This window comes from Stenella coeruleoalba, assembly GCF_951394435.1.
Source record: "Stenella coeruleoalba genome assembly, chromosome: 2".
Lineage (NCBI taxonomy): Eukaryota > Metazoa > Chordata > Mammalia > Artiodactyla > Delphinidae > Stenella > Stenella coeruleoalba.
In genome coordinates this window covers 148,738,864-148,752,405 of record NC_137147.1, presented here as the reverse complement: position 1 = coordinate 148,752,405, position 13,542 = coordinate 148,738,864, and the positions used below count along the sequence as shown (strand labels likewise).

The 13,542-nt window shown below is 39.4% G+C and overlaps 1 protein-coding gene across 3 annotated transcripts in view; it reads right to left on the bottom strand.

The window, feature by feature from the left end:
* ALDH1A2 (aldehyde dehydrogenase 1 family member A2) overlaps positions 1-13,542 on the bottom strand; it is a 332,881-nt gene that overhangs the window by 156,383 nt on the left and 162,956 nt on the right. For all 3 annotated transcript variants that reach the window (XM_079912113.1, XM_079912112.1, XM_079912111.1), the window contains one exon: positions 12,184-12,308. The gene's annotated coding sequence lies outside the window, so the exon portion shown is untranslated. The remainder of the gene's footprint in view (positions 1-12,183; positions 12,309-13,542) is intronic.

Here is a 13,542-nt window from a genome sequence, read left to right as displayed (position 1 = left end):
ATCCTGGGTCTCAGTTCATTCCATTGAAGGACAATCTCCTTTCATAAGAGTTAATCAGCCTCTCTCTTTGACATCCTTTTTTTTTTTTTTTGCGGTACGCAGCCCTCTCACTGTTGTGGCCTCTCCTGTTGCGGAGCACAGGCTCCGGACACACCGGCTCAGTGGCCATGGCTCACGGGCCCAGCCGCTCCGCGGTATGTGGGATCTTCCTAGACCGGGACACGAACCCGCGTCCCCTGCATCGGCAGGCGGACTCTCAACCACTGTGCCACCAGGGAAGCCCTGACATCCTTTTAAGGGCAAAAAGTTCTGGGAATTCCATGGATTAAGAGTTTACTCAGTTCAACCATTTATACATTTACAAAATTTACTATCTATGTGGTTTCTTAATTGGATTGAGATCAGCTTGAAGGCCCAGGCTCTTTTTCATTCATCTTCATGTACCCAGGACCTAGCACAGTCCCAAGCACTTATATATTCAAAAAATGTTTGTTGAACTGAATTGCATCAATGTGGATAAGAACAATATACCATACTATAGACAATACAAACAACATGCCCAACATGTTTTCAGACAGTATATTAAGCTGCTTTCAAATATCACTTTGCCTCTCTCCATGTACCAAATACAATATTTTAATGTTCATTTGATAAATATAACTGACTGCCATTTTCAAATCGACTGTAATGTTCTCCTTCATATCCTTTAGTAGCATACCAAGTTTCATCAGTGAAACCCTTTGATATCACAGAAACAGCAAAAACAGAAGTGACCTTCCTTCATTTAGTCAACATACTTCCCCTTAAATCTTCCTGAGCAAATATTTGGGTAAACAGATGTTCTTTATCTTTGTACCCAGAAGATCAATGAACTCACATCATAGAGGACATGACAGTCATGGAATCAAAGATTTCCCTGGGCAAGCACACATTAGCTACAACTACATTCAATTCAGATCAAATGAAGTTGACTTTAAATTTTTTCTCTACTGCTTATGGTGATCATGAATTGATTGGTTACTTTTTATCAATTCAACCATTAAAGCACCTCAGCTAGGTGGAGATTTGATCAATTATTCAGAGATTAATCTGCAAAAGGTCCATATGAATAGCCACTATTGTAGTCTCCAAATTCTTTGTATTAAATCAGATGTTTAGAGGTGTTTTGAGAGCACACTTCCATTGAGAAATATGGCATTTCAAAACACACTGTTAACTCACCACCAATAACAAATGTTTTGCTGCCAGTGGTATATTCTGCAGGGAATTCCTAGATAATGGTCTACTTGAAACTATATGGTTTTCTTTTAAAATTTCTGGAGGTCACTTAATATATTTTTCACCAGCTAACAAATTAAATTTGCAAACATTGTAATAATAATAATTTTAAAAAAAGCAACCTTGGTGATTTGGGAAATGAAGGAAACTTACATTGCATGTGTGCCTCAGTTTCTCATGGGAGTCTCCTAGAAGTATATGGAGAGTTCCAGGATGTTCTTTAGGTTAGGATGCCATGTCTTATCTAAGGACAAAGTAAAGTTCACCCTTTACTTTGCCCTTTACTGAGAAATGGATCAGTAACCATTGCTGATTCTTCCCATTGCGCTACAACAAGTACAAAATTAGGAGAAGAGGGCTACCTTGGAAAGAACTTTAAAAACAGATTTTTGTGCCCTCTGTGCTTAATGGAGCACTTAGAATTGTAATTCGTGGAGTAACTTCTGGAAGGAAAGCCTTCTGATCTAGCACTTTTATAGAGATGACTGACAATATAACCAACCAAAAGAGCAATAGTTACTTGCTAGAATAAGAAGGAATTCCCAGACTCTCAGGACTGTATGGAGAGCAGGCTGGGCTACTATACAGAACCAGTAGGCATCGGGGGAGCTCCACTGGCAGAGCTCAAAAAGCAGGCAATGGACCCCTAACCTAATTGCTGAGAGATATGGGGGGAACTTCAATGCCTTTCTCAAGATATTGTGTCCAGCATCTTCCCGGTGGGGGGAATGCATGAACTTCCAGGGCAATGGGCTTCCTTGTGGAACTTGTGATCCCTCACCCTGATCCCAAGACTGATGAATTATTTAGGCTCCTGAAATAATGAAGTTACAGTTGTAATACTAGCTGCCCTACACAGAGATGTTGTTGCTAATGTACTATCTACAGGGCACATGCTTTTGTGTTTTTGCAGTTCTGGAGATAGATTTGCACAAGATAACCCCTGGCCTGAGTGATCAGCTGTGTGTAATTTGGAGCTGCACATGACTGGGGCTGTGGAGTCGTCCAGGTCAAATGACACTGGCAGGACCAATCCCTTGGCCTCAGCCTCACTCACAGAGAATTGCAATTCTACCAAAGGAATCTTTTCCCAATTATAGTGTATTCACTCTATGAAATAGCATACTCATAAAAAAATTGGGAAAGGTTGAATAAAAATCTACTGTAAGCCAAAATCTCCTTTCACTTTATGACAAAATGGGATTTCTCCACTCTCTCTGAGCAATTGTAGAAGGTGAACTGGAACCAGAGTCCAAAGGTTCAGATTTGAATCCTCACCCTCCCACTAACTGCATGGTTTTGGACAGCTCGCTACTTTGTTTTGGGCTTCAGTTTTCTCAACTGTAAAGGGAGGGTTCTCCTCACTCCCTACATCAACATATATTTGTATTCAAAGATTATGTGCCATGGACATACCATATCCTGGGTGTCACTGTCAACATAGTTTCTAATCCTCGAAACATTCACAGTATAGTACAAGAGACAGAGAAATGACAAAAAACTGCAATTTATATCTACCCCTTTTACTTTACATGATTGTTTTGAGATATGAAAAAATAATTTATGCAAAAGCTCGATAAACTGTGAAAAGCTGTTAAAAAAAAGAACATTCTGCCTATATTGGAATCTCCATAAATACGTATAAAGTTGTACTTCTATGATGATAATTTTACTGTGACATGATTTGTGTGTTTGATAAAGACAGAGTTATAGGTTTTCTTTTTCTTTTTAAACATCTTTATTTGAGTATAGTTGTTTTACAATGGTGTGTTAGTTCACAAAGTGAATCAGCTATACATATATCTCCATATCCCCTCCCTCTTGCGTCTCCCCCCACCCTCCCCTATCCCACCCCTCTAGGTGGTCACAAAGCACGGAGCTGATCTCCCTGTGCTATGCGGCTGCTTCCCACTAGCTATTTATTTTACATTTGGCACTGCATATATGTCCATGCCACTCTCTCACTTTGCCCCAGCTTACCCTTCCCCTCCCCGTGTCCTCAAGTCCATTCTCTATGTCTGTGTCTTTATTCCTGTCCTGCCCCTAGGTTCTTCAGAACCATTTATTTATTTATTTATTTTTAAGTTCCACATATATGTGTTAGCATATGGCATTTGTTTTTCTCTTTCTGACATACATGATTCTGTATGACAGACTCTAGGTCCATCCACCTCACTACAAATAACTCAATTTCACTTCTTTCTATGGCTGAGTTATATTCCATTGTATATATGTGCCACATCTTCTTTATCCATTCATCTGTCAATGGACACTTAGGTTGCCTCCATGTCCTGGCTATTGTAAATAGAGCTGCAATGAACATTGTGGTACATGACTCTTTTTGAATTAAGGTTTTCTCTGGGTATATGCCCAGTAGTGGAGTTGCTGGGTCGTATAGTAGTTCTATTTTTAGATTTTTTTTTCTATTTTTAGATTTTTAAGGAACTTCCATACTGTTCTCCATAGTGGCTGTATTAATTTACATTCCCACCAACAGTGCAAGACAGTTCCCTTTTCTCCACACCCTACCCAGCATTTATTGTTTGTAGACTTTTTGATGATGACCAATCTGACCGGTGTGAGGTGAAACCTCATTGTAGTTTTGATTTGCGTTTCTCTAATGATTAGTGATGTTGAGCATCCTTTCATGTGTTTGTTGGCAATCTTCTTTGGAGAAATGTCGATTTAGGTCCTCTGCTCATTTTTGGATTACTTGGTTGTTTTCTGGATGTTGAGCTGCATGAGCTGCTTGTATATTTTGGAGATTAATCATTTGTCAGTTGCTTCATTTGCAAATATTTTCTCCCATTCTGAGGGTTGAGTTTTCATCTTGTTTATAGTTTGCTTTGCTGTGCAAAAGCTTTTAAGTTTCATTGGGTACCATACGTTTATTTTTCTTTTTATTTCCCTTTCTCTAGGAGGTAGGTCAAAAAGGATCTTGCTGTGATTTATGTCATAGAGTTTTCTGCCTATGTTTTCCTCTAAGAGTTTGATAGTGTCTGGCCTTACATTTAGGTCTTTAATCCATTTTGAGTATATTTTTATGTATGGTGTTAGGGAGTGTTCTAATTTCATACTTTTACATGTACCTGTCCAGTTTTCCCAGCACCATTTATTGAAGAAGCTGCCTTTTCTCCACTGTATATTCTTGCCTCCTTAATCAAAAATAAGATGACAATATGTGTGTGGGATTACATCTGGGCTTTCTATTCTGTTCCATTGATCTATATTTCTGTTTTTGTGCCAGTACCATACTGTCTTGATTGTTGTAGCTTTATGTAATAGTCTGAAGTCACGGAGCCTGATTCCTCCAGCTCCATTTTTCTTTCTCAAGATTGCTTTGGCTATTTGGGGTCTTTTGTGTTTCCATACAAATTCGGAAATTTTTTGCTCTAGTTCTGTGAAAAATGCCATTGGTAGTTTGATGGGGATTGCATTCAATGTGTAGATTGCTTTGGGTAGTAGAGTCATTTTCACAATGTTGATTCTTCCAGTCCAAGAACATGGTATATCTCTCCATCTGTTTGTATCATCTTTAATTTCTTTCATCAGTGGCTTATAGTTTTCTGCATACAGGTCTTTTGTCACCTTAGGTAGGTTTATTCCTAGGTATTTTACTCTTTGTTGCAATGGTAAACGGGAGTGTTTCCTTAACTCTTTCTGATCTTTCGTTGTTAGTGTATAGGAATGCAAGAGATTTCTGTGCATTAATTTTGTATCCTGTTACTTTACCAAATTCATTGATTCGATCTAGTTGTTTTCTGGTAGCATCTTTAGGATTCTCTATGTATAGTATCATGTCACCTGCAAACAGTGACAGCTTTACTTCTTCTTTTCCAAATTGGATTCCTTTTATTTCTTTTTCTTCTCTGACTGCTGTGGCTAATATTTCCAAAACTATGTTGAATAATAGTGGTGAGAGTGGACAACCTTGTCTTGTTCCTGTTCTTAGAGGAAATAGTTTCAGTTTTTCAACACTGAGAATGATGTTGGCTGTGGGTTTGTCATATACGGCCTTTATTATGTTGAGGTAAGTTCCCTCTATGCCTACTTTCTGGAGGGCTTTTTTCATAAATGGATGTTGAATTTTCTCAAAAGCTTTTTCTGCATCTATTGAGATAATCACATGGTTTTTCTCCTTCAATTTGTTAATATGGTGTATCACATTGATTGATTTGCGTATATTGAAGAATCTTTGCATTCCTGGGATAAACCCCACTTGACCATGGTGTATGATCCTTTTAACGTGCTGTTGGATTCTGTTTACTAGTATTTTGTTGAGGAGTTTTGCATCTATGTTCATCAGTGACATTGGCCTGTAGTTTTCTTTCTTTGTGACGATTTTGTCTTGTTTTGGTATCAGGGTGATGGTGGACTCATAGAATGAGTTTAGGGGTGTTCCTCCCTCTGCTATATTTTTGAAGAGTTTGAGAAGGAAAGGTGTTAACTCTTCTCTAAATGTTTCATAGAATTCACCTGTGAAGCCATCTGGTCCTGGGCTTTTGTTTGTTGTAAGATTTTTAATCACAGTCTCAATTTCAGTGCTTGTGATTGGTCTGTTTATATTTTCTACTTCTTCCTGGTTCAGTATCAGAAGGTTGTGCTTTTCTAAGAATTTGTGCACTTCTTCCAGGTTGTCCATTTTTTTGGCATAGAATTGCTTGTAGTAGTCTCTTAGAATGCTTTGTATTTCTGCAGTGTCTGTTGTAACTTCTCCTTTTTCATTTCTAATTCTATTGATTTGAGTCTTCTCCCTTTTTTTCTTGATGAGTCTGGCAAATGGTTTATCAATTTAACTTCTCAAAGAACCAGCTTTTAGTTTTATTGATCTTTGCTATTGTTTCCTTCATTTCTTTTTCATTTATTTCTGATCTGATCTCTATGATTTCTTTCCTTCTGCAAACTTTGGAGGTTTTTTGTTCTTTTTTCTCTAATTGCTTTAGGTGTAAGGTTAGGTTGTTTACTTGAGATGTTTCTTGTTTCTTGAGATAGGACTCTATTGCTATAAACTTCCCTCTTAGAACTGCTTTTGCTGCATCCCATAGGTTTTGGGTCATCATGTTTTCATTGTCATTTGTTTCTAAGTATTTCTTGATTTCCTCTTTTATTTCTTCAGTGAACACTTGGTTATTTAGTTGTGTATTGTTTAGCCTCCATGTATTTGTATTATTTACAGATTTATTTCCTGTAATTGATATCTAGTCTCATAGCATTGTGGTCGGAAAAGATACTTCATATGATTTCAATTTTCTTAAATTTACCAAGGCTTGATTTGTGACCCAAGACATGATCTATCCTGGAGAATCTTCCATGAGCACTTGAGAAGAAAGTATATTCTGTTGTTTTTGGATGGACTGTCCTAAAAATATCAATTAAATCCATCTTGTTTAATGTATCATTTAAAGCTTGTGTTATTTATTTTCATTTCGGATGATCTGCCCATTGGTGAAAGTGGGGTGTTAAAGTCCCCTACTATGATTGTGTTACTGTTGATTTCCCCTTTTATGGTTATTATTTGCCTTATGTATTGAGGTGCTCCTATTTTGGGTGCATAAATATTTACAATTGTTATATCTTCTTCTTAGATGGACCCCTTGATCATCATGTAGTATCCTTCTTTGTCTCTTGTAACAGTCTTTATTTTAAAGTCTGTTTTGTTAATATGAGTATTGCTACTCCAGCTTTCTTTTGATTTCCATTTGCATGGACTATCTTTTTCTATTCCCTCACTTTCAGCCTGTATGTGTCCCTAGGTCTGAAGTGGGTCTCTTGTAGACAACATATATATGGGTCTTGTTTTTGTATCCATTCAGCCAGTCTATGTCTTTTGGTGGGAACATTTAATCCATTTACATTTAAGGTAATTATCGATATGTATGTTCCTATTACCATTTTCTTAATTGTTTGGGGTTTGTTATTGTAGGTCTTTTCCTTCTCTTGTGCTTCCTGCCTAGAGAAGTTCCTTTAGCATTTGTTGTAAAGCTGGTTTAGTGGTGCTGAATCACCTTAGCTTTTGCTTGTCTGTAATGCAAAATTTCTCCATCGAATCTGAATGAGATGCTTGCTGGGTAATCTTGGTTGGAGGTTTTTCCCTTTCATCACTTTAAATATGTCCTGCCACTCCCTTCTGGCTTGCAGAGTTTCTGCTGAAAGATCAGCTGTGAACTTTATGGGGATTCCCTTGTATGTTATTTGTTGTTTTTCCCTTGCTGCTTTTAGTATTTTTTCTTTGTATTTAATTTTTGATTGTTTGATTAATATGTGTCTTGGCGTGTTTCTCCTTGGATTTATCCTGTATGGGACTCTCTGTGCTTCCTGGACTTGATTAACTATTTCCTTTCCCATATTAGGGAAGTTTTCAACTATAATGTCTTCAAATATTTTCTCAGTCCCTTTCTTTTTCTCTTCTTCTGCGACCCCTATAATTCGAATGTTGGTGCATTTAATTGTTGTCCCAGAGGTCCCTGAGACTGTCCTCAATTCTTTTCATTCTTTTTTCTTTATTCTGCTCTGTGATAGTTATTTCCACTATTTATCTTCCACGTCACTTATCCATTCTTCTGCCTCAGTTAATCTGCTATTGATTCCTTTTAGAGAATTTTGTTTGTTTGTTTGTTTTATGTGGGCCTCTCATTGTTGTGCCCTCTCCCATTGCAGAGCACAGGCTCCGGACATGCAGGCTCAGTGGCCATGGCTGACGGGCCCAGCCGCTCCTCGGCATGTGGGATCCTCCTGGACCGGGGAATTAACAAATGAAACAAATTAGATGCAGAAAGCAAACCCCAACTCTACAGCTGCTCCCAAAGTCCACCGCCTCAATTTTGGGATGATTTGTCGTCTATTCACATATTCCGGAGATGCAGGGTACATCAAGTTGATTGTGGGGATTTAATCTGCTGCTCCTGAGGCTGCTGGGAGAAATTTCCCTTTCTCTTCTTTGTTCACACAGCTCCTGGGTTTCAGCTTTGGATTTGGCCCCGCCTCTGCATATAGGTCACCTGAGGCCATCTGTTCCTGCTCAGACAGCACGGGGTTAAAGTAGCAGGTGACTGGAGGCTCTGGCTCACTCAGGCTGGGGAAAGGGATGGGTATGGAATGCGGGGTGAGCCTGTGGCTGCAGAGGCCAGTGAGACATTGCAACAGCATTAGGTGCACCATGTTCTCCCGGAGAAGTTGTCCCTGCATCACGGGACCCTGGCAGTGGTGGGCTGCACGGGCTCCTGGGTGGGGAGGTGTGGACAGTGACCTGTGCTTGCACACAGGCTTCTTGCTGGCTGCAGCAGCAGCCTTAGCGTTTCAAGCCCATCTCTGGGGTCCGCGCTCATAGCCACAGCTCGCACTCGTCTCTGTAGCTCATTTAGGCGGTGCTCTGAATCCCCTCTCCTCGCACACACTGAAACAATGGTCTCTTGCCTCTTTGGCAGGTCCAGAGTTTTTTCTGGACTCCCTCCCGGCTAGCTGTGGTGAGCTAGCCACCTTCAGGCTGTGTTCATGCAGCCAACCCCAGTCCTCTCCCTGGGATCCAACCAAAGCTCGAGCCTCACCTCCCAGCCCCCACCCGCCCCGGCGGGTGAGCAGAAGAGCCTCGGGCTGGTGAGTGCTGGTCGGCACGGATCCCCTGTGCGGGAATCTCTCTGATTTGCCTTCTGCACCACTGTTGCTGTGCTCTCCTCTGTGGCTCTGAAGCTTCCCCCACCCCCAGCGGCCAACCCCCCGTCTCTGCCAGTGAAGGGCCTTCCTAGTGTGTGGAAACTTTTCCTCCTTCACAGCTCCCTCCCCTAGGTGCAAGTCTCATCCGTATTCTCTTGTTTCTGTTTTTTCTTCTTTCTTTTGCCCTACCCAGGTGGGTTAGGGAGGGAGTTTCTTGCCTTTTGGGAAGTCTGAGGTCTTCTGCCAGCATTCAGTAGGTGTTCTGTAGGAGTTGTTCCATAGTTGTTCCACATTTCTGATGTAGTTGTGGGGAGAAAGGTGATCTCCACGTCTTACTCCTCTGCCATCTTGAAGGTCTCTGCGAAAGCTTCTTTATTTATGACAAATGTTTACTATGCTAAGCCCTTTAGGCCATACCAAGAAATATAAAGCATAATTCTTATTTTTGAAGAGTTTGTCATCTATTTGGGGATAAAAAAAACATGTGTACATACATACACACACAGACAAGAAGAGGTAAGAAGCTGTATATAATTAAAGGATAAGTAATTCATGCCATGAATGGGATACGCATTTGACTGTGAGAGATTTCACTGTTCAGTGGAACTGAGAGGAAAGGGTTCATAAATGAGTTAGCAAGTAGTCATGGCCTTAGGGAGATAAGATGAGTAGGGTTTGAATGGGAAAAGAGGCAGAGGAAGGGCATTTGAGGTGAATGGATAGAGCACAAGGAAGAACCTGTGGGCAGAAATGAGCAAGGCACTTTGTGGGACCCTTATCGGCCCTTCCAGAAGAAATGGAGTGTTTAATTTGGGGGAATATTTTTTTTTTTTTTTTTTTTTTTTTGCGGTACGCGGGCCTCTCACTGTTGTGGCCTCTCCCCTTGTGGAGCACAGGCTCCGGACGCGCAGGCTCAGCGGCCATGGCTCACAGGCCCAGCTGCTCTGCGGCACGTGGGATCCTCCCAGACCAGGGCACAAACCCGTGTCCCCTGCATCGGCAGGCGGACTCTCAACCACTGCGCCACCAGGGAAGCCCCATTGGGGGAATATTGACATACATATTTGGGCAGGTCTGGAGGAGCCAGATTTGTGAAAGACCTTGAATATCTGTCTAGGGAGTTTGGACTTCACTCTTTAAAGAATGGGGAATCACTGAGCTATAGGAAAGGGAAAATTGTAACTAAATCATGTTTTTAAAAGATTTCTTGTGGAGTTCCCTGATGGCCTAGTGCTTAGGATTCAGTGCTGTCACTGCTGTGGCCTGGGTTCAATCTCTGGTGGAGAAACTGAGATGCTGAAAGCCATGCAGTGCAGCCAAAAAAAAAAAAAAAAGACTTCTCTCTCAAAGACATACAGGGTGAATCAGTGAGCAGAGGAAGCAGAGAGCTCATTTCTTCTGTTATTTTTTCAATGTTTTACTTTTTCTCTTTATAAATAAAACAAATGCAAGGTATAAAAATTCATGATACAATGAACACCTCTGAGCCCATCTCCCAGCTTATGATGATCAATAGGACTATTACTTTACTGTCCCCGCCTGGTCCCTCAAATCCCCTTTCTTCTCCGCCTCTCCTGAGACATAACCCCTGATAATCCTGAGCTTTATTTTTAGCATCATTTTGCATTTCTTCATAGACTTTGTTCCTAAAAATTGTTGGACAATTTTCTATGTTTTTTCCTTAATGTAAAAAGAGCTGTTCTTTATGAATTCTTCTGCAACATGCTTTTTTTGGGTCAACATTCTATTTCTGAGATTCACTTATGTTGTTTTTTGTAACTGTAATTCATTAATTTCAACTGCTTTATGGTATCCCATTATAAAAATTTACTCAGTTTATTTATCTATTTAACTATTGTTTAGCATCTGGTTGTTTCTAATTATTTTACTATTAGAAATAGTGCTGCTAGGAACCATCTGGTACATTTCTCTAGGTACATTTATGCAATCATTTTCCCAGGGTGTATTTCTTGGTGTGGAATTGCTGGGTCATTGGGTACCCACACCTTCAAATTTATTAGATAATGCCAAACTAGGTGTTGTCTCATAATGTTTTATATCAATTTATACTGCTACCAGCAATGTACTGATGTTGCAGTGGATCTAAACCCTGGCTTACCCTGGATACTATAGCACTTTTTGTTTTTGCCAATCTGATTGGCATGAATTGTTATTGGGGTTTTAATTTGCATTTGTTCAGTTACTAGCACAGGGGAGCATATTTGAGGTCCATAGGGCAGGCAGTCAGAAAGGGAAGATGCATGAAAAGTGAGGGAGAACAAGAACAAGCCGGAAACTACCAGCACAATCAGGAGTCCACAAGGACAGACTGACAACTGCTGAAAACTCTTAGCCCTTACTGTCCCTGACCATGGTGGTTTGGATGTCCCACAGAAGCTGAGACACTTCATCGTGGAATCACACACACATACACACACCCCTAGTGCAGGAATCAGAGAAGCTGAAGGAGGAGCCAGGGGAGGTGAAGTGGGTGCAATCTGGCTGCTGCCTCCCACCCACAAGGTGAACCAGCAGACAAGCAGCAACACATGTGAGCTACAAAATGCCTACCCTTTTAATTCTGTCCTCTACAACTTGTGTGAGAATCTCTCTGGTGGCTCCACCCCAACCAGAAATATACAGAAAAGGGAATTTGGGGAGATGCATTGAGCCCAGCCAAGCTGACACAGTGCAAAGCCACCCAACAAACAACAAAGCATAACATAGACATATATTAAGTAAAACCTTCCAATAACACAGGAATTTAAAACCATTATCATGGCAGAAGACTTGAACATAGCTTCCTCAGGATTTGATAGGTTAAGTGTGGCAGACAGAATTCTTAGTTGGTCCCCAAGTTTCCCACCACAGGTATATACACTTTCTATAGTCCACTCTCCTTTAGCATGGGCCAGGCTTGAATACAATGGGATATCACTCCTATGATTGTGTTATGTTAATGGCTGAAGGGATTTTGCAACTATAATTTATATTCCTAATCAGTTGACTTTGAGTTAAACAAAAGGGAGGTTATCCTGGGTGAGCTAGATCTAATTAGAGGAACCCTTAAAATGGACAGGGCTGTTCCCAAACTAAGAAATTTGGAAGTCAGAGAGGGCTTATGGAGGGGGTTATATGGCAAGGACCTGAAAGCAACCCTAGGGTCTGAAAGCAGCTCCCAACCAACAACCAGCAACACAATGGAAACATTCTTTCTACCAAAAGGAAAAGAATTCTACCAAAAACCTGAGGTACTTAGAATGGCTTTCTCTAGTCGAGCCTCCAGGTAAGGACACTGGCTGATGGCTGGCCAACAGCTTGATTTTAGCCTTGTGAGGTTTGAGCAGAGGAACCGTCAATGCCATCTTGGCCCATAGAATCTGTAAGATAATAAATTTGTGTTGTATTAAGATGCTAGGTTTGTGGTAATTTGTTATGCAATAATAGAAAACTAATATAATAAGTATAATAAAGTAACAAATTTAAATAAGCATTCATCTTGATTATATAAATATATAACTTTGTGCAATGCAAAGATATTCTTCAAAAGCTTGCAGACTGTTAAAAACTTTGATTGTATATTAGGCCACAAAGACATTTACAATATATCCCAAAAATTTGAAATCTTAGCACACATTCTCTGAATATTCTACAATAAAGTTAGATACTACTAATAAAACTTCCTTGGATACTATATTAAAAAATCACACTGACAAATAACTATTTGGTCTAAGGGAAATCAAACAGAAATGACAGATTTTTCTAAGAATTAACAACAATTAAACACAATATACCAAAATATATTTATACAACCAAAGCAGTTCTCAGAGGAAAACTCAAAACCTGAATTACTTCTACAAGGAAGAATATAAATTAAAATCAGTAAACTTAAAGAAATAAATAAGAACAATGAAAGAAATTAAACTAAATCAGGGGAAATATATTAGGGGAAATATATTAAGAAAAATAAGAAACTACTTGATTTTAAATAAAACAAAACTAACTGACAAAAATCAAGGCATCGTTCTTCAAAAATAACTATGAAAACAGATACACCTCTAGCAACTGAGACCAAGGAAAAAAGAGAGGAAAATATAAGTAAATAATTTTTGAAATGAAAACGGATGCTTTGAAATTGTATGTTACATCAGTATTACTAATTTTAAAAATCTACATCAAATAAAAGAACTTCTAGAAAAGCATAACTGATCAAAAATCACTTAAGACATATAAGCAACAATAACTATAGTAGATATTAAAACTTTCTCCAAGATCTGCTAACCAAAGAGGAGGTTGGCTCATATCTGTATATAAATAGAACACATTATTTTTAAGGAACAGATCATTCTTGGGTTATTTAAATTGTTCCATAGGCTAGAGAAATATGGAAATCTTTCCAGTTCTTTTGTTCATGTATAGTATTAGTTTGATATCAAAGTCTGACAAATAAAACACAAATCACCTACTTATAATTTCCAAGCCAAAAAGAAATCAAAAACTAAATACTGGAAAATTAAATCTAGCAGTATATGAATATGTGTATCATTACTATATAGGGGTCCTTTCAGGAATACAAGGCTAGCTCAACAGTAGAACATTTAAAATATAGTATAA